Here is a 23074-nt window from a genome sequence, read left to right on the forward strand (position 1 = left end):
TGCAGGGTATCTCTGATTGTGCAGAGGGAAAACTCCAAAGGCATCTCAAGAATAATAAAATCACTACCTTTCATTTATATTAGCTTTATTCCTTTCAAGACTGCACAGTGATGCAGAAATTCCACCCTGCTGCTGCTCACTTTCACTCTAGAAGACAGTGGCAAAGGCCTGTTCAAATGTTAAATGGGTCAATCCCAGTAAGTAATAACCATAATTAACTTGGGGGCAAAAGAAAACCTTCTCTTCAGAGGAGTGAATTTCTATTATTACTTCCTGGGTAGGACTGAATCCTGGCTCATGTTTACTTAAACTTGCCCTGTTCTAAGGATCCGATAAACCAGCAGCTGAGAGAGGCAAACACTAGTGCAGGTATTTAATCCATGAGCTTCTCTCCATATAATCACTGTTGGTGGACAGGAAAGGCCACCCAACTAAACTCTCCCCATAATTCCTAATTCCTCCCTTCTGACTGCTTTTGAGGACCACAAATATAAGCTAAATGTGCAGAAATTTGAATGAAGATGCAATGAAGGCTGAGTGAGAGCACTCAGTAATCAGCTATATTACTGAGTGACTCAGTGGTAAAACAAGCAGGTAAAACAAGTAGGACTCATCAGGTGGCTCAGTGGTAAAACAAGCAAACAAAGAAACAAAGCTACCTGCCAATACAGAAGACACAGGTTCAATCCCTGGGTCAGGAAGATTCCCTGGAGAAGGAAATGGCAACCCACTCCAGTGTTTTTGCCTTGGAAATCTCATGGACAGAGGAGCCTGATGAGCTATGGGGTCCACGGGGTCACAAAGAATTGGACATGACTGAGCGACTAAAACAAAACAAAACAAAAAAATCAGCAAAGGAGGATCCTACCTAGAAAGAGTTTTCCTAATGATTATTAGGAAGTTTGAAATATTGAATAGAATTCTTTGTTCATAACTTTAGGCATAATTTGGTACTATATATGAACAGGCATATGATAAAAATGTAGATACATCTGGCAAAATCTGTTTTCCTCTCTCTTCAGCTTCATCTCCCTGACAGTTTCCTTCCTTACACTCTATATTTTAGTCAAAACATGTTTTGTTCCATTTCTTGAATACTCTATACTCTTTTATAATACCATGTCTCTGTATATGTTATTCTCTTCTCCTAGAATGACATTCAGATTAATTCTTAATTCTAGCTAGATAAACTCCTCCTTTTATCCTTCTAGAATGTGCTAGACATAGCTGTCCATACATTAGGCCTTCTCCCTTTTCTTAGTGGCAGAGTCAGACTACATTAGAGGTTGCAAATACCACATATATACTTTCTCAGCTTCCATTGCAACAGAGATAGTTATGTCACATGATGGATCCAGACAATAAGAGATAGGAAGAAGTCTCCAAGATCTTCAGATTTTTTTATTTCATATCACAAATAGAGATAAAAAGGAAATAGGATATGTAGTGGAGATTGGAGATGTAATATGTAACAGAATTTAATCCATTTAGAAAATACATATAAATCATGATCTGTGTCTGTTAATCACTTAGTCGTGTCCGACTCTTTGTAACCCCATGGACTATAGCCCACCAGGCTCCTCTGTCCATGGGATTCTCCAGCAAGAATACTGGAGTGGATTGCCATTTCCTTCTCCAGGGGATCTTCCTGACTCAGGGATCGAACCCAGGTCTCCTGCGTTACAGGCATATACTTTACCATCTGAGCTATAGGGAAGTCCATAAATCATGTAGGAAGTCCATAAATCATGATAACACTCTGAAAAATTTTAATTGTTCATCTAACAACATCTGACAACCAATAAGCTCTTCTGTATTTTCCATTTGGTGTTTTTTTCATTGGGATGTAATTGACAAGTAACATTGGTAAATAATTATAATTATATATTATAATTGAAAGTAATATTAATTTCAGGTGTTCAACATAATGACTTGATATTTGTACCTACTGGGACAGTATCACCAAATAAGTCTAGTTCATATCCAAATCTAGTTAATATCCAAGCCACATGATAGCTTTAAGAATGGTGATCTTCTGATGAGATGGAATAAAGACTGAAAAATATTAAAATACATATGAAAGAGAAGATCAGAAGTCTTGGCAACTCTCATATAGCTGACATTTGTTATAATAAAATAAATAATATGCTCCCAATATTCAATAAATATTATAATGACAATTTTATTCCCTGTCTTGCCTGGTCAAAATACTAGAAAAAGTGGTTAATGATCACCTTTGTCATCATCTTTTTCATGTGAGCAGATTATAAAACAGGGCATACACTTCCAGGCAATTTCTGTGCCTTAGAATATGACTATTCCTTCTCTCATCTGGGTAAGAAATGTCAAGCATAAGTCATTGCCCAGCTCACAGTAGAACATTTTCCATTGCCCTAGGAGCTAGTCTCACCCTGGAGGTCACAAACCTTAGTTTAAGCTTTGACACAGTACTTTCTAAAAAGGCAACCAGCAGTTCAGGACACTTTTTCTTTTTCAGCACTATGAGCCTATATTTCATATTTTACACTGCTGGCATCTTCAGTGGCCAATTTGTCATATTTCCACAGTTTGCATATGCCACTTTTATTTGAAATTATGCACATATCCATCAGAGATTAAGAATCTATTTTTGCACAGATTAAGTTGACAGCCAAGTTTGAAAATGTAAGATGTCATTTTTTGATGGTCCAGGAGCTGTAGGAGATGGTTATTAATCAAGGTGAGCAGCAGTGTCCGTGCACAACATCCCAACTGATGAAGGTCTTTTGCAATGTTGTAACTGCAGTTGTTCAGCTGCTTTCTACAAATTTCTGTTCTAACATCTGGGTAATTTACATGTTATCTTGTTGCTACCAAGTTGCTACTATAAATAGTTTTCAGCTGGCACAGCTGTTTTTTTATTATCAATATGTTTCAATAAATATACAGAGGAAAATCTAATTTCAGTAGATATTGAAACCAAATTTTTAAATCTTCCAGTCCAAGATCTTAAATACAATACTAGCTCTGTGATTTCATAAAATTTGTATTATCAGTTAGTCTTGACATCCAGATCTGTTTTATTTTTTATAAAATGATTAACAGGGTTGGAAAAAATTACAGAAAAAGACAATGGGACATTGAAATGTCTTGTCACACGTCCTCTTTCATGATTCCTCCTCTTTTGTTTCCGTCTACATCTCCTTTATGGGTTTTTAAAGAGGCAAGAACAATCTAAAATACAAAACTCTAAAACAGAACAAAATTTGCTCTAGAAAGGTAAGCTTTTTACTCTTTAATTTTCTTAATATTAGACATCAGCTGAATGGTTTCATTTTATATTTTAATTTTAAGGAGGAAAATAATGGAGAAAACAGAGATGCCATGTATGTACAGCAAGAAAAGTTTAGTTGTATGTACATACAAATAAAAAACTGAAAGTCTGCATAATTGTGTCCCCTTTAGAAATGTAGTTGTCTGAAATTAGGGCATGTATGGATCTGAATATATGATTTTGAATCAATAATTATATTGCAAAGCACTTATTTTAAACTGCCTCATATATGCTCATTCAACTCACTGACACATATTGCCGACTCTAGTAAGGTAATAAAGTTCAAAGTACTTAATCCCACAAAGAAAAATAAAGTTAAAACAAGGTACTCATTCATAATCTGTTTTTGTTTTTTCTTTTACATACTGTGTGTAAGAAATTTTTAAAAATATATGTGGGAATAATGACTTGGGATATCTTTTTAACACAGAGAAAAACTATAGAATCTAGGATAGAAATATTGTTAATTTGTAGAAAAGGGAAAACAGACCAATAGTGCACTGATTTTGCTCAGATTTCACGGCAAGCAGGGGATAGCAATAATACTTTAAAGGACATTTGTGACAAGCCCCAAAGTGCTCCTAGATGTAAAGATCCTCCCTCCATTCACAACAAACAAACCACTTGAAGAAGGCAGCAGAGACCCATCCCGAGTAAACAGCACTGAGCACAGTCTTTCAGGAGAATAACAAGAGAATGACTCTTCAATTGAAATCACACTGGAAATTGCTTGGTGAACTGAATTAGTAACTGTGTGTGTGTGTTAAGTTGCTTCAGTCACGTCTGACTCTTTGCAACCCTATGGACTGTAGCCTGCCAGGCTCCTCTGGGATGCCCAAATTAGTAGCTAGGGTCCTGCGACTCTCTAACTATCTTGAGGACAATAAAAGCTATTCCCCTTTAGTTAGTTTACTTTATGAACACCTTAGTATGGACCCTGAATGTCTGGATTATGGAACATGCCATGATTTAGCAGCAACTAGTGCTCATAGGAGCAATTTGAGATTCTAAGAGGCAAACTGTCACAGGACCATTTTGATTCTAGACAGGCAAATACTGCTCACAGTCATGAGAGGATTGGTTAAAATCAAACAAAAAAAGTAAGTTAGGTCAGCAATGATCTTCCTGAGGATGATAACACAATGTTAACGAAAAAAAAAGTATCCTCGATTATTATTATGCATTTGTTTGGGCTTCAGGACCCAAGACTGCTGTGGAGGATGGGCTTGGCCTTGGATGCCCAAGGAATAAGCTTCAGGGAGCCGCAGCCCTTGAGACCCCAGCATTCCGGGGCAGTGCCTCCTTCGGGCGCACCAGGCTGCCCTGGGAGTCCCCAGGAGCCATGCCCCATCAGGCAGCAGGGAGTCACCCTGAACAACCACACACCTCACATGCAGTGTGACTCTCCAGCTGCTAGTACTGACACTTCCACAAGCAAAAAGAAGTGTGACCAGGAAGAGGGGGTGGTCAGCCTTGAGTGTAGGGGATCAGGAGTGGTGGGCGAGCTCCCACACAAAGAGGAACTCAGACTGGGATGAGAGGGTCCTGGAGGAGGACAGCTGCTCAAAGAAGAGACGGGTTTTATAGAACAGCTGAACAGCAGAGGCTGTCAGCCAGGACCATTGTTGCAGACCTCTGATGACTTGTCCAGATAAGACTGCTTTTTTCCTTATGGGAGTTTGTTGTTGGGAAACAAAATGTATGATAACACATGGGCCTCTTGGTCCTTTCTGTCAGTTGCAGAAGCTTTCAGAGGACATTTGTGTATCACTAATTATGTCTTTGAAGTAGGAGGCTTGCAGTGTTGATCTCTTGTTCTTATAGAAAAGGAGGTCAGCCTGGAGAGGTTGTAGAAGTTGGAATGTATATTTGCATAGCAAATAACAAAATCCTTTTAAAATTTAATCTGGTAGATGGCTTTTCTTTCCCCTGCTTAAAATGTTAATCATTTTCAATAGAACAAATCTTATATTAAAAAAAAAATGTGAGGAGGGCAGGTCCTTTAAACCATTGTTATGACAAAACAGATGTTTAACAGCCCAGGTAGTCTGGCAAGAAGCTGAGTTTAGTGCTGGTGGGTCAGAGGTCTCTAGTTCTGTTTTTTAAAAGCAGCTAGAGTCTTCTGGGGAGAAGGCAATGGCACCCCACTCCAGTACTCTTGCCTGGCAAATCCCATGGACGGAGGAGCCTGGTAGGCTGCAGTCCGTGGGGTCCCTAAGAGTCGGACACAACTGAGTGACTTCACTTTCACTTTCCACTTTCATGCATTGGAGAAGGAAATGGCAACCCACTCCAGTGTTCTTGCCTGGAGAGTCCCAGGGACGGAGGAGCCTGGTAGGCTGGAGTCCATGGGGTCACACAGAGTTGGACACGACTGAAGTGACTTGGCAGTGGCAGCAGCAAAACATAGTTAAATATAGGTTCAACTGTTTGTAGCTCTTCCTATAATGACCATATCATGTTTGGTTCATATATTCTCCCCTTCCCCTCTGAAGACTCCAAAGCATGGGATATCCTGACAATCTAGTGCCCACGTGCTTCAGTATTGAAATGCATGAGCATGGATGCCATGTGTATGTTTTGTGGCTGGGTGAGAAAAATACTTATCTAAGATCAGTGTTTATTTTTATTCTGACTAAATGTTATATTTATATCTAAAAGGTCAATCAGTGTGAAAAATCATATTCTCTTCTTTTCTACAACTCAAGTTACTAAAGCATACCTTACATCTACATGACTGAGCCCAGGAAAACTAGTTTCTTAGTTACAGACATAAAAAATATGATGAATGAGTCTTCACTAGAGCATTATGATGCCTGAAAACTCCTCTACGCTATCTATTTCAGTGTTGTTTATTTTTAATCACTGTTCTGAATAAAGCTTTCCAAAATCAGGCTACTCAGATGTGAAATCTCCCTGCCAAAACAAAACAAAACAACCCTCCCCAAATTCCCATGTCACTTTCTTTCTGACTTCTGTATTAAACTACTACTGAGTCCACCAGATTACTTATAATAGATACATGGATTTTTAAGATGTACTTAGTAACTGTTGGTGGCCTTGCCTGGTTGATCTCAGGTACTGGAAGTTTGTGAACCGATATAGAAATCAGTGGGACAAATCTTCCCGCAAATCTGATAGAGATGATAGACAGTTATATCAGGAGCAAAGGGATTTGTTTAAAAAAATACCTTCAGCAGGTTTACTGAAAAATTATGTGTTCTACCACTTCCACTGTTTCAATTATCTGACCTTGTAATAGTATAATCATGATGTATTACTCTTGAACTGCAATACTTTTTCAGTATATTCCAGGCTCCTTCTGTTTTCACTTGCTTGCCCAGCATAGATTTCATGTTTTGTCATTAAAACTTATATATTATTAATAACATACTTATTAATTATGTAGTAAATTATATATATGTATGCACATATTATATGATCCTTTCCTGTGTGGTCCAATTAACCAGTAAAACCTATCTGTTTGAACATAGATATTATCTCCTTTTCTCACCTCTGAATAAAGTATTCGGTGATGATGATATAACCAAATTGATCTTCTTACTTGAAATCAGAAATGGCAAAATCTACTTAGAAAATTCATATCACTTGACCATCTTGACACTTTATTCTTTTAAATCTCATCTTCTGGAATTACCAGTAAATTCAATTTCTTTCTTCCTTTTCCCCACAAATCTTACTCTCCCTTCCCTGGCAGCAGGTTGAAGAGTTCATTGAAGACACTGAAGACTTGGAGAAACAGCCTCATTTTCTTCAAGTCTAATCTCTACACTTGCATTCATTTATATACATCTTCTTTCCTTTTCCAGTGGAGACAGTTCCTTATCACCTCTAAGGCTTATGTCTTCACTGGTTTTAAAGACAAAATTACCTTAAACAGCTGGTTATATGCAGCCTGATTTCCTTACTTCCCATTCATTCTTAAATGCATTTCAATCTTGCATCAATATCCACTAATTCAGTAATTTTTTTTACAATTTTCAATTCCACAAATTATTGAGTATTAATTACTAATTCTATTAAATTCTAGAGTTAATTTCTTTTAATTCCTCAAAATATTGAATAGTCCAGTATGTCCACCACTGTTTAAAGTTTTAGGGTTATGGCAGTTTTTAAAATAAACAACAACAACAAAAAATTCCTAATTTCTTGAATCATATGCTCTAGTGAGGAGAGACATTTTATACACAAGTGAGTAAATCATATAATATTATGTGAGATTTTGAGATTTTGGTGAGTGTTAGGAAGAAAATTAGAGTAGGAAAGAAAATTATAGGGACTAAGGGTACCGGGTATGGTTGATTTGAAATTAGGTGGTCTGGGAAAATATTACTAAGATGGTGATTCTTAAGAAAAGATTCCAATGAATGAAGCAAGTGGTCATAGAAAAACCTGGAAAAGGGTACAGACTGGAGGAGTAGGATTGTGCCTGACACATCCCTCCCTCACTGACAGTTCCTACCATCATTTTGTTGTTGGCTTCTACCACAACAACACTCTATGTTGTGGTTCCTCAAGAGAATTTGGAGAGAGTGCTCAAAATTCTCACTCTCTGCTTTTCATCTATATCTTAATCTATATGCTATCTTATCAAAGGGGTCATATTTATAAACTACCCACTGTCATATATTTTTCCAATCATAAAATTCCATTAATGTTATTTATAGAAATTCTTCAGTTCAGTTCAGTTGCTGTTGTGTCTAAATCTTTGTGACCCCATGGACTGCAGCACGCCAGGCCTCCCTGTCCATTGCCAACTCCTGGAGTTCACTCAAACTCATGTCCATTGAGTCGGTGATGCCATCCCACCATCTCATTCTCTGTTGTCCCCTTCTCCTCCCGCCTTCAATCTTTCCCAGCAACAGGGCCTTTTCCAATGACTCAGTTCTTCACATCAGATGGCCAAAGTATTGGAGTTTCAGATTCAACATCAGTCCTTCCAATGAATATTCAGGAATGATTTCCTTTAGGATGGTCTGGTTGGATCTCCTTTCAGTACAAGAGATTCTAAAGAGTCTTCTCCAACACCACAGTTCAAAAGCATCAATTCTTCAGCACTCAGCTTTCTTTATAGTCCAACTCTCACATCCATACATGACTACTGGAAAAACCATAGCTTTGACTAGACGGACCTTTGTTAGTGAAGTAATGTCTCTGCTTTTTAATATGCTGTCCAGGTTGGTCATAACTTTTCTCCCAAGGAGTAAGCGACTTTTAATTTCATGGCTGCAATCACCATCTACAGTGATTTTGGAGCCCCCAAAAATATTTCCACTGTTGCCCCATCTATTTGCCATGAAGTGATGGGACCAGATGACATGATCTTAGTTTTCTGAATGTTGAGCTTTAAGCCAACTTTTTCACTTTCCTCTCTCACTTTCATCAAGAAGCTTTTTAGTTCCTCTTCACTTTCTGCCATAAGGGTGGTGTCAGCTGCATATCTGAGGTTATTGATATTTCTCCCGGCAATCTTGATTCCAGCTTGTGTTTCATCCAGCCCAGTGTCTCTCATGAGGTACTCTGCATATAAGTTAAATAAGCAGGGTAATACACAGCCTTGACATACTCCTTTCCCTATGTGGAACCAGTCTGTTGTTTCATGTCCAGTTGTAACTGTTGCTTTCTGACTTGCATACAGATTTCTCAAGAGGCAGGTCAGGTGGTCTGGTATTCCCAACTCTTTAATAGAAATTCCTAGCATCTGCATTTATATTTTCCTTAATTTTTGGTCTTCACATCCTTAAATAATATATTTTTAAAATTTTTATCATATTTGTATCTCTACTACTTGATTCCATTACAGCTTTTCTTTTTTTTAAGTGTTTTAGGTTATCTTTATTTTTTATCAATTTATTTCAAGCCCCTACCAGAGTTAATGGTTCATGGAAGGTACACAGTAATTTTTGCTTAATTTTTCCACAACTGAAGAAATATGTTAGTATGAAGTAAAGAGAAATCAATCAAATTGTTAGGAACGAAATATACAATATTTTAAAGCATCAGAGTCTGCTTACATAAGTAATTGCAGTGACTCCTAACATTATGCTTAATGTTAACTCTGTGTGACAAGTGACGAAGGGGAAAAAAGTCAGAAATGAGCAGAAATATCTGTCTAATGCTTTAAAGTGAAAGGTTGTGTTTCATTGTCCTCAGAAGCCCTCGTCCTTGTCAGGAGATCTGTGGGTACAGTCTGACCACATCCAGTTGGACTAGGAAAAATTAGTTTTTCTTACTTCCTTGTTCTGCCCAACAGGGTCGATCTAATTTTCTTTAAATGCCAGTTTTAACAACATATAGTTCAGCCACCCCCGGAGAAGGCAATGGCACCCCACTCCAGTACTCTTGCTTGGAAAATCCCATGGACGGAGGAGCCTGGTAGGCTGCAGTCCATGGGGTCAAGAAGAGTCATACACGACTGCTCAACTTCACTTCCACTTTTCACTTTCATGCATTGGAGAAAGAAATGGCAACCCACTCCAGTGCTCTTGCCTGGAGAATCCCAGGGACGGGAGAGCCTGGTGGGCTGCCGTCTATGGGGTCGCACAGAGTCGGACATGACTGAAGCGACTTAGCAGCAGCAGCAGTTCAGCCACCCCAGCTGTGGCTTCTCGTTCTTATACACTAAAGCACCCAATCCTTAGCGTGGTGTGCAAAGTCTTTCATAACTGGGCCTCCAGCATTTCTTCCCAGAACTGAGCAATTCATAGTCATACAAGGAGCTTCCCCTCATGTTGAAGATGTGTATCTGCCATTTCCCCCAGAAACCTCTACACTGAAAGTATGCCCCAGTGTAAACTTTTCTCAGTTGCCCTATTCTTCCATTCTCCCTCCACCTCACAGGCTTTGCTTTTTAAGTGAAAGTGGAAGTCGTTCAGTCATATCCAACTCTTTATGACCCCACAGACTATACAGTCTCCAGGCCAGAGTACTGAAGTGGGTAGCCTTTCCCTTCTCCAGGGGATCTTCCCCACCCAGGGGTTGAGCCCAGAAGTGCATGCATATTTTAAGTTTCTACTCAAATGTGACCTCATCATAAAAGAGTTTGACCTTTCTCTGACAGCATGAAACCACTCATTTTATTTTCATTTTAGCATTAAAACACACACACATAATAATATTCTTGTTAAAAATAACTGAGCGATGCATAAATTCTTCTTCACATGTACTTTCCCTTCCCTGCCTCACTTCCTTCCCAAAGATAACTGTTGTCAATTTGAAGTATATATTTAGAAAGCTTTTCTTATGTATCACATAGAATTTAAAGGCAGAGGGTCCCCCTCCACACAATTAGGTCATGTCTTACTTATTCTAAAACTCACTTTAGTCACTTAACTATACACTTCTGATAGCATTTCACGGGTGAATGCATGAATTGCCCACATTAATTTAAATATTGTACAATACTCCTTAGAAAGCATATAACCATGGCTTACACCAAAGGATACTTAGAGGATCTCTAGATTTTTCTTACTACTGCTACTGCTGCTAAGTCACTTCAGTCGTGTCCGACTCTGTGCGACCCCATAGATGGCAGCCCACCAGGCTCCCCCGTCCCTGGGATTCTCCAGGCAAGAACACTGGAGTGAGTTGCCATTTCCTTCTCCAATGCAGGAAAGTGAAAAGTGAAAATGAAGTCGTTCAGTCGTGTGCTAAAATAAAGAAATACTTTGTGTGTATACCTTTTTGTATTTGTTTTTGCTTCTGTTGAATCAGTAAGGTAGGTCCTAGACACTTGGAATAAATCCCTGGGAAGAAAAAAACAAAGACCATCATTGTGGAGAGGTAAAGGATGGACAGAACATGTAATGCTGAGTGGGACAGCTAAGGTAGGTCTCTTTAATACCAGAAGATTTGAGCAAAGGCCAAAGCAAACAAACAAATTAGCTGAACAGATCTATGGGGGAAGAACATTCTAGACAGAAAAATAGGAACAAATCCTTAAGCAGAAATCACACCTAACACATTGCAGGAACATCAAGGAGACCCAGGTGGCTCAATAAGTGAGTAACTGACAATGAGGAGAAGAAAAGGACCAAGAGTCCAAAGAGCATGGGGCTTTTAGAACACTACAAAGCCTTTGCCTTTTAACTGAAATCTGACCATTGCAAGGTTTTGAGCAGAAACAAAAATATGTCAAATTTCTCCATCATATTGTATGACCACTTTACATTTTTCATCATTATACATATCTACCAATAATATGTATGAAAATGTATCTTTTTACCTCATTCTAAATATACTCTGGCTATTATCAACCTTATTTATTTTTCTAATCTGATTGCTTTATACCAGCTTTTTCCTATAACTAGGGAGAGTAGACATAACTTTGTATATTTTTGGCCACTGTTATATTTTCTGTATCTGAATAACTTACTTTGTATTGATAATAGTCAGTTTTAAAATGCATTCATATATAATCCCTAAACACACTTCAAGGACAAGAACTACAGTGAATTGGCCCTTTGTCTTTGCTTTTCTCTGATAAATTTTAGACTCCACTGAAGACCAACTACCTTATACACAATATCAAAATGAAGCCTTTTTCCAAAGGAATAATAAGTGAAATATGCTGTTTTTTTAATGAAAAGCAAAGACAGTTTCCATTGAAAAATGCCTTATTAAGCATGAATATAAGATGGTGTTTCATTTTAACCAAGATATAATTTAATTTCTTTCATGTTCATCAATAATCATCTATTTTAAGATAAAATATATGTGGAGGAGAAACTCAAGGTCATGTATCATATATTAGTTCTCCTCAAGTTTCCATCTTTAAAACACTTGATCCTATCAACGTTGAAGATTTATTGCTAAGACATTCCTGGGGTGGGGGAACTGTCTTTATGATCCATTATGCTAAAATTCACAAAAAATATTGTCATTCTAGTAATGTAACAGTGCAATAAATCATCGAATGATGCAGAAGTCCATGAGACGCTGTGATGCTTTTTCTTTTTCTTTTTAAAATAAAGACATTGATCAAGCATAAAGAGTGCAGGGAAACAGAAGAATGAATGAAATTAGAATATAAAATAAAACTCTAAAAATCAAACAGTATACTAAACAGAAGAAAGTCAGTAATTAGTCAGTTATTTCAATGGGACCTAGTGTACTAAAAATACAAACAAACAAACAAAAAAAACAAAAAAGCAAAACACTTTTACTCACTTTTAGTAAAAAACATACAACTAAGCCTCTTTTAGTAAAATCCAGGAGAAACATAAAATGTAACCGTCACTTGAAAGTGAGTTAATGCCAATGAAACAAGTAGAAAAGCAGTTGTGAAAATCAAATAAATTCCCATTTGTAGCTATATGCAGGAGAAATGCCAAATGGTTTTAACCCAAATGCATTTTCCTTATTCTATAGATTAGAAAATAGTGGTTTAATAGTCTCCTAAATGAGAAGTTAAGAGAGATAATTAGCATAATTTGTGTTGGCTTCATCTGTATATTAGAGTAAGAAAAAAAATCATACAGCTTTAACATTTTTTGGCAACATGCAGCTAAAAGTCATGATGTGTGTTTGGTAAAATTTTTTTAGCTAGGTACTTTTACAATGAGGAAATTGTTCTAAGTGGCATTAAATGTGTTGTAGATACTAGATGAGGCTTCCTGGTGGTTCAGATGGTAAAGAATCTGCCTGCAATGCAGGAGACTGACTTTGATCCCTGGGTCGGGAAGATCCCTTGGAGGAGGAAATGGCAACCCACTCCAGTATTCTTACTTGGAGAATTCCATGGACAGAGAAGCCTGGCAGGCTACAGTCCATGGGTCACAAACAGACACTACTAAGCAACTAACACTTTCACTTTTTCAGACACCAAATATCAAGATTTTTTGAAATTTGGGTTATACATACATATGTGTGTGTATATATATATTTACAGTGAACATAAAAGCAATATTTAGGCTGTTTTGGTTCTTTATATTGATATTGAAAACTTGGATTTGAAAGTGATGATTTAATGTTAGAAAGAGCCTCATATTCCTGGCGTGGCCTTTACTACTTTTCATGTGTGTAGTTTTACTGTCTGCTTGCAATTTTTTCTTTTGTGAACTTTTAGTATTTTGGTGTAGCTGGGACAGCAGAATCCTTGGGGCCCATCTTTAGCGCTTTATGCTTCTGCTTGATCCCAAGCCACAAGAGATTTAGATTTAAGAAGTTCCATTTGGCTGCTCACAGGGTGCCACTCAGACAGTTGGCTCCCAGCAACGCTCCAGGCCAGGGATAATAGACACTGCATGCCATTAAGTACACAAAGCATTAGGACAGAATTTGGTCCTTTGTAAACAATCAGTAAATGTTTGCTTTTATTTTGTCATTGTTATTATCATTGTACGTTTAATTTTGGAAAAAAGGCAGGGTCTGTACATGACAGGTGGATAACCCCAGAGAAAAATGACATTGGCAAAGAAAAAATGTTTTAGATTTCGGTGTAACCAAGATCTAAGTGGAAGCCAGGCTCCAGATAGCAATATAAGTGGGTGCTCTATGCAGAGTGAGAGCTTAGATAAAAAAGTGGACACATTCCTATGAATGACCCAAAAGACCAACTGTTAAAGAGGCTGGGCGGGGAGAGCAGGAACTAAAATGTTCATGTATGCTACTGGGACTATAAATTTGTTCAACCACTTAGGATATAGTTTATCAATATCTATTGAAGCCAAAGCTAGTGGAAGTGATGGAATTCCAGTTGAGCTGTTTCAAATCCTAAAAGATGATGCTGTGAAAGTGCTGCACTTAATGTGCCAGCAAATTTGGAAAACTCACCAATGGCCACAGGACTGGAAAAGGTCTGTTTTCATTCCAATCCCAAAGAAAAGCAATGCCAAAGAATGCTCAAACTACCGCACAATTGTACTCATCTCACACTCTAGCATAGTAATGCTCAAAATTCTCCAAGACAGGCTTCAGCAACACGGTTCAAGTTCACGTGAACCGTGAACTTCCAGATGTTCAAGCTGGTGTTAGAAAAGGCAGAGGAACCAGAGATCAAATTGCCAATATCCATTGGATCATGGAAAAAGCAAGAGAGTTCCAGAAAAACATCTATTTCTGCTTTATTGACTATGCCAAAGCCTTTGACTGTGTGGATCACAATAAACTGTGGAAAATTCTGAAACAGATGGGAATACCAGACCACACCTGACCTGCCTCTTGAGAAACCTGTATGCAGGTCAGGAAGCAACAGTTAGAACTGGACATGGAACAACAGACTGGTTCCAAATAGGAAAAGGAATATGTCAAGACTGTATATTGTCACCCTGCTTATTTAACTTCTATGCAGAGTACATTATGAGAAACACTGGGCTGGATGAAGCACAAGCTGGCATCAAGATTGCCAGGAGAAATATCAATCACCTCAGATATGCAGATGACACCACCTTTATGGCAGAAAGTGAAGAGGAACTAAAAAGCCTCTTGATGAAAGTGAAAAAGGAGAGTGAAAAAGTTGGCTTAAAACTCAACATTCAGAAAAGTATGATCATGGCATCTGTTCCCATCACTTCATGGGAAATAGATGGGGAAACAGTAGAAACAGTGGCTGACTTTATTTTGGGGGACTCCAAAATCACTGCAGATGGTGACTGCAGCCATGAAATTAAAAGACACTCCTTGGAAGGAAAGTTATGACCAACCTAGACAGCATATTAAGCAGAGACATCACTTTGTCAACTAAGGTCTGTCTAGTCAAGGCTATGGTTTTTCCAGTAGTTATGTATGGATGTGACAGTTGGACTATAAGGAAAGCTGAGTATAGAAGAATTGATGCTTTTGAACTGTGGTGTTGGAGAAGACTCAGAGTCCCTTGGACTGCAAGGAGATCCAACCAGTCCATCCTAAAGGAAATCAGTCCTGGGTGTTTATGTGAAGGACTGATGTTGAAGCTGAAACTCCAATATTTTGGCCACCTGATGCGAAGAACTGACTCATTTGAAAAGACCCTGATGTTGGGAAAGATTTAAGGCAGGAGGCGAAGGGGACGACAGAGGATGAGATGGCTGGATGGCATCAGCGACTAGATGGACACGAGTTTGAGTGAACTCTGGGAGTTGGTGATGGACAGGGAGGCCTGGCGTGCTGTGGTTCATGGGGTCACAAAGAGTCGGACATGACTGAGCAACTGAACTGAACTGAACTGATTGAAACCAAAGATGTAGCTGTCCAATATAACCACAATTTTTCTCTCAAGAGAATACCCAGAAGGAAAGAATATATATATATGCCCACAATACTGCACACATGTGATTAGATTAAGTAACTTCATTTATAATAGGAAAAAAAAAACGAGAAACAACCAAAGTGTCTATTAATAGGAAAATGGATAAATAATTATAGTATAATAGAAAGCTATACAGCAATTTAAAAAAAAGAGAGAGAGAGAGAACAAACTATTGCCACACACAGCAACTTGGAATCTCACAGACATTACATAGAGCTAAAGAAGCCAGATGCAAATGAGTGCATACGGAATGATTCTATTACATGATGCTCCTGACTGGCAAAACTAACCTCTGGAGGCAGAATCAGAGTAGTGTTATCTTTTGAAAGGGTGAGTGGATGTTCACTGGGAAAGGATACTGGGGAACTTTCTAGGATGTTAGAAATGTTCCATATTTTGATTTTGGTTGTGGTTATTTGAGTATAAAAGCTAATCTATATTTAATAAATGTATCCTTTATGGTATAGAAGCTAAATCTCATTTAAAAATAAAAATCTACATAAAAGAGAGGTTTGGGTAAGTCCTCCCTTTGAAAAAGGATAGAAATGCCTATCAGTTATTTAGTGATTTCTCTGCGTTAAATGCTGAATGAATTAATTCAAATATATTTAATACTTCAGACCAGGTCTGGAGCAAAGACATTCAGATTTCACAGAGTTTCAGGGAAGATTTTTGACTTACATGTAACTGAATAATTTAGGCCTAAATTGAGTAGGGAAGGGTCTATGAATATAAGAAGTAGATTGGGATAAAGGAGAAGATTAAGTCAACATCATAATCACCCCAGGTAAGGATGGAAGGTATGCAAATGAGTCCTGCCTTTTGAAGCAATTTAACAAACAGTTAAAGATACCATCCCACAATCAAACTCTACCAGACTAAAGCCCGTTTCTGCTTCTTAACAGCTCTGTGCCCTAGGAGAGACTATACAATTTCTCTAAGCCTCAGTGTGTTCATTGTAAAATCGAACTAATACAGTTACCTATCTCACAGGTTTATTGTGAGAATTAAATGGGTTACTATAGGTGAAGTATTTGAGACAGGACTTGGCAAATAGTAAATTCTATGTAATGTTAACTTGTACATTGTTTCTCAAGAATGACTGTTGGCTATGACATTAATTTTTCTACTTTTGAAATTCAGAGACTGATAAAATGCCCTCAAAACGTGTTTTGGTGACCAATATAGGTTTGATAAATGTTTAATTTGCCAAACAAGGACATTTTAAAAGGAACTCTAAAATTATACCATGTTATTTTATACAAGGACACTTTTCCCAAACATTAGGAACCCAAAGCCACAGTAAGAATATATATCTCTGTATAAACACTATCCTTTAAACAGAACCAATCTAACCTCATGGATAATTCTGTAACTCAGTAGTTTTTATTTTCTTTTCCTAGTTTTATCTCAGACACAAGAAATCTTAATCATAGTCATTTATTAAGCACAACCCAGTTGATCCCCTTGGCATTTCAGGTGATAACTGATGTTATGCTGCTGCTGCTATGTTGCTTCAGTTGTGTCCGACTCTGTGCGACCCCAAAGACGGCAGCCCACCAGGCTCTGCCGTCCCTGGGACTCTCCAGGCAAGAACACTGGAGTGGGTTGCCATTTCCTTCTCCAATGAATGGAAGTGAAAAGTGAAACTGAAGTTGCTCAGTTGTGTCTGACTCTTCACAACCCCATGGACTGCAGCCTACCAGGCTCCTCCATCCATGGGATTCTCCAGGCAAGAGTACTGGAGTGGGTTGCCATTGCTAGGAAGTGTCAAACCTGAATTTTCATGTTTAATAATAAGCAACTTTGGGGAGGGCAAAGGAAAGTCAGGAACGGAGTCATTTTTTCAGCATAAAATGTTGAAGAGCTCCAGTTACAGAGTGAGGAGGCTGAGAATCAGTTAAGGTAACAAGAAGTACAAGGCATTCACCTAAAAGTGGCTGAGTTCTGCAAGTCACTGTGTTCACGAGTATTGGACAGTCCCTATTGCCAACAGAGCTAGACTCACGTGGAAAGCCAGTCTCCTGGAAGAAGTAGATATCCTGTTTCAAATAACAGATGGGAGACTAATTAGGTGGATAGCATAGAAGAGTTTCAATCATCAGGCAGCTGCAGATGTATTTAGGCAGATGTATTAATACTTACAATTAAAATAAGAACATTGTGGGAGAGTGATTTTGAAAAACACAATTGCTGGGATGACTAACTGTTTCACTGGGGGGCAGGCTCTTCATAGGACATATGGAAGGTGCCTCCAATTATCTCTGGTAACTGGAATGAAAGTAGGCCAAAGACATCTTTGAATTGCTTATGTTCAGGCACTGTCTCGTGAGCAACTGCTCGAAACACTAAATGTCACAGCAGTTAAACAGAATATGATGCAGTAACGAGAAAATTAGAAGTTGCAGCAAAAAGCTTCAAATGATAAAATAAGAAATTCAGTCAAAATTGTGTCTTCCAGAGTTCACATTTTTTCTTTTTCAAATTCCGCTGAAAGCATGACTACAAATGTGTTTTTTTTTTTTTTTAGGGATTATTTTATTTATTTATTTATTTTTTAATTTTATTTTATTTTTAAACTTTACATAATTGTATTAGTTTTGCCAAATATCAAAATGAATCCGCCACAGGTATACATGTGTTCCCCATCCTGAACCCTCCTCCCTCCTCCCTCCCCATACCATCCCTCTGGGTCGTCCCAGTGCACTAGCCCCAAGCATCCAGTATCGTGCATCGAACCTGGACTGGCAACTCGTTTCATACATGATATTTTACATGTTTGAAATGTTTTATAAGATGTCCTTTCACTCCTTTCCTGCATACTGAAAATAAAAGCTTAGGATGAATTTCTCCAATCTCAATAATTACTAACATGTTTGATTTACCTAGACCTTCAACAATGATGAGAAAAGTAATTTCTTAACTTTGGGAGGAGTGAATTCAACAATATATGAGAGTGTCAATCAAATATGATACTCCTCATTTCCAGTTCTACTAAATATGGATTACTCTAATATTCACTTTAATTCCCCTTCAAAAATATTTGGGAGTAGATATAAGAAGGACATTGGGTAGCCTAGACTCACAGTTAGTTTATTCAATAATTTATTCATTCATTCAACAAGAATTTATTATTATCCACCATATATTCCAGAAACCATCATTGTAGTAAAGATGATAATATATCAGTGAACAAACCATAATTTCTGCCCAGAAAAGAAAAAATCCCTTAGTCTGTGATATCTCAGGAGGAAAAAGAGGCATGATTGGGATGCTGTAGGAATAGAATGGGGAAGTATCCAAGATAGACTATGCTGGGTGGGCAATTAGAGTGTTCTAGAAGGAGAATCATGGTCAATATCAGTAACAACATGAGAGAGGAGGGAATGGATACTTTGTCACAGGTGGAAGATAAGAGCATACACAAAGATGCATGGAAGAGGGAAGAATGTATGGACCTGCAGGGACCTACTGTCATTACAGTGAGGAGGCATATTGGGGAAGAGGTAAGAGATGAGAGGTGGTAAGTAGGCAGGTGCTAGATCAGGAAGAGCTCTGGACTCTGACTTTTGTTCCTAGAGTGACATGATCCCCCACCACCCCATCCCCACCAGGATTCATCTGAGCATTGGAAAGTATGTGCAAAACACTTTCCATTTCCAAAGAAATTTCTCAATGGACACTTAGGTAAGAAAGTTGTGCTTAGGATAAAGATAGGTTAAAGCAAGGATAGGTTTCAGAAATGTAAAAAGGGCAGGACTCTAGGAGAAAAGACAGCCAATAATGCATTCCTTGTATCTAATGAGTTTAGGGAATTATGTAGAAAGAAATTATTTAATATACATTGTGTACAGTATTATGATGCTATCATGTTCAAATAACTTAAAATCCTCAGTAAAACCGCAGGGACATAAAATCCTTTGTTGATGTGGTGTTTTTAGGGAGTAAACTGAATAATGCAAAACGAAGAGCTATAGTGTGAGAATGCAAATTCAGCAAAAGAAGAAATTTAGAGCAAAATAAACATAAGCCTTTAACACTCCTAGAAACATTAATGAGGGTAAGGTGGTGCTGAGTTCTCTACATCTGTGAGACGGATGCTTGAGTCAATTTAAGGCTATCCAAGATTTCTTTAAAAATATCCAAGTATCCAAATAATTAAGGCTAGAGGCAGCAGGTATCTGATATTTGATCTACAGCACAATAACTGCATTACCAGAGGGAAGTTAACTATGCCTATTAATCCAGTCAACTAGAAAAATATTTAATATTCCAGGGGCACATGCAGAATTTTGTGTGTGGGGAAGTAAAAAATATAGCAGGAGGATATTAAACGAGAAAGCTACATAAAGTTGAAAAGGGTAGTTGAATCAGGAGCCTTAGCAAGTCAATGATCAAGATTCTAAAGAAACTAAAAAGATGATATTGCTTTACATCTCAAATGAATTTTAGCTTGTCTAAAACTTAACAAGTGACCTCTTTCAAGAAAATAAGCACTGGGACACTTCTGCAACTGAAGGATGAGAGAATATGGAGGCATTGCCTAACTGTACTTGCACAGGGACTCTAGTGATATTTGACAAGTGTATCTCTTCTCCCCACTGTACCCTTAGAGTCGCTCCTCAAAAAATGTTTTGTAAATGAACATTTTGATTTTGAACCTCCTGAAATATTTCCCCTCAAATAGCCCTCTCACACAAAAGAAAAAAAAAAAAAAAAAAACTTGGTTAAGTAGGGCAAACATACACACACACACACACAGATAAATTGAATTTTAAATATATCACATACGTCACAAAGAAAGGTGAGAAATATGAAAGTGAAAGTTGTATACCTCTTACTTATCAGGAAATCTAATGATAACAGGAAAGACAAAATAAAAACCCATGTGTAAGTGGTGGCTTTCTAGGAGTGATATAACAGTTCAAAATAGTAGAAAGCATTCCCATCCTGCAGAAACCAAGGAAGTCTGCATGGAGATGACTTTTAAGAGAAACTATTGCCTTTCATTAACACTGAAACTAGACTCTGTGTGCAGTTTGGGTGATCTTATGAAGTTGAGTTGGGGAGCTGGAAGTTGAGATGGATAGGGAAAAGAAACTAATAGAGTTGACTGAAGGGACACTGAGGAACTAGAGACCAAAATAGCTAACGATCTTAGAAATAAAGAATATACCTCATAGTTGTCTTCCCATAAGGGAAGGGAATCAGTTGTGTCGGTTAATTTAATATGTCAACTTGACTGGGGCACAGGGTGTCCAGATATTTGATTAAACATTATTCTGTAAAAGCTCCTTGATATTGGTCTTATCAACGATTTAATGGATTTGACACAAAAGCACAGGAAACAAAGGCAAAAATAGACAAATGTGGGTGTTTACCTCAAATTTAAATATTTCTGTTCATCAAAAGGAACGGTCATCAAAATGAAAAGGGAATCTAAAGAATGGGATAAAATATTTGCAAACCATATATCTGATGAGGTTTAATATCCAAAATGTATTAAGGGCCTCCTACAACTCAATAGCAAGACGAAACACAAATAACACAATTAAAAAATGTACCAAGGACCTGAAAAGATATTTCTCCGAAGAAGATATATACATAAATCACCAGGGAAATGCAAACCAAAACAATAATATCACCTCACACCTATTAAAATGGCTATCATCAAAAAATAAGAGATAACAAGCGTTAGTGAGGATCTGGGGGAAAGGGATCTTTGAATATCCTTGATGGGAATGTAAACTGATATAGCCACTATAAAAACAGTCTGAAATGTCCTCAAAAAATTAGAAATGGGATTACTATACGATCCAGCAATTCCATTTCTGAGTATTTATTCAAAGGAAATCAAATCAGAACCCTGAACAGATATCTGCATGTTCACTGCAGCATTATTCACAATATCCACAAGCACCCAAGATATGCAAAAGACCTAAGTATCCATTGACAGATAAATGCATACATAAAATGTGCAAGAAATTGTGCAAGAAAACACTGCAATTTGGAACAAAATTTAGATGAACTTAGAAGGTATTATGTTAAGTGAAATAAACCAGGGACAGAAAGACAAATATGTATGATCTCACCTGCATATGGAATCTAATAAAGTAAAACTCATGGAATCAGAGACTAGAATAGTGATTACCAAGAAATAGGGAGATGCTGGCTAAAGTGCACAAACTTTCTGTTATACAATGAAAGAGATCTAATGTATAGCACAGTGATTATGTTAATAATTCTCTAATGTACAGAAAGTTTGCTAAGAAAGTAAATCTTCGGTGTTCTCATCACATACAAAAACAATGGTAACTGTGGGACATGATGTATGTATTAGTGACTTGATTTTGGCAACCATTTCATGGTATATACATATATTATCATTCTGTAGAACCTAAATAAATTCAATTATGTCAACCATATTTCAATGAAACTGGAAAAACTTAAATAATTAAAACAGAACAAAATATATTTTTCAGGATGGGTATGTGAATTTCTTTCTTGGATGAGATGAACATTTGAGTCCCTAGACTGTGTAAAAGCAAATTACCATCCCCAATGTGGGTGGGCTTTAATCAACACCTAGAAGGCTTGAATAAAACAAAAAGGTAGAGTAAGAGAGAATTTTCTCTCTCTGTTTGTCTTTGAGCTAAGTAAGAAATCAGTCTTCTTTCGAATTTAAATTCAGACTGAAATTTACACCGTCAGAAATCCTAGTTCTCAGGCTTTTGAACTTGGATTGGAACTATACCATTGGCTTTTCTGGGTCTGCTGTTTACTAATTATAGATCTTGGTATTTGTCAGCCTCCATAATCATGTGAGTCAATTCCTTATAATAAATCCCTATGCATGGATGGCAAGGAGATTCAACCAGTCCATCCTAAATGAAATCAGTCCTGAATATTCATTGGAAGGACTGATGATGAAGCTGAAACCCCAATACTTTGGCCACCTGATTTGAAGAACCAACTCAGTGGAAAAGCCCCTGATGCCGGGAAAGATTGAAGGCAGGAGGAGAAGGGGATGACAGAGGATGAGATCCTGACGCGATGGACCTGAGTTCGAGTAGGCACCAGGAGTTGGTGATGGACCAGGAGGCCTGGCGTGCTGCAGTCCATGGGGTCGAAAAGAGTCGGCGCGACTGAGCGACTGAACTGAACTTATTATAATATATATGCATCTATTGGTTCTGTTTCTCTGGAGAACCCAGATTCATATATCAGGGTACTTTTTCTTCCAGTTCCTGTCACTGGCTGAGGGCTGCTGCTCCTGTGTTTCATGGTCTCAACTCCCTCAGGACTCAGATGTGCCATCAGTGTGAATCAGAATCACAGTGTCTAGGGCACAGACACATCATTTGTAACAACCAGGAAGACTGGACTAGGCCTAAGGAAATTGGATGGGGAGGGAATCTATAGGATAGAAGGAACAATACATAGACATGACATAGGCCTGAAAGTTCAAGGGAAATCAGGGACAATGTGTAAAATAGTTCTGAAGTCTAAAGGGA

The 23074-nt window shown here is 37.8% G+C and overlaps 1 protein-coding gene across 2 annotated transcripts in view; it reads right to left on the minus strand.

Annotated features, from left to right (window-relative positions):
• LUZP2 (leucine zipper protein 2) overlaps window positions 1–23074 on the minus strand; it is a 525872-nt gene that overhangs the window by 312428 nt on the left and 190370 nt on the right. The gene's annotated exons all lie outside the window — the stretch shown is intronic.

Source organism: Bos mutus, chromosome 29 (genome assembly GCF_027580195.1).
Source record: "Bos mutus isolate GX-2022 chromosome 29, NWIPB_WYAK_1.1, whole genome shotgun sequence".
NCBI classification, from domain to species: Eukaryota; Metazoa; Chordata; class Mammalia; order Artiodactyla; family Bovidae; genus Bos; species Bos mutus.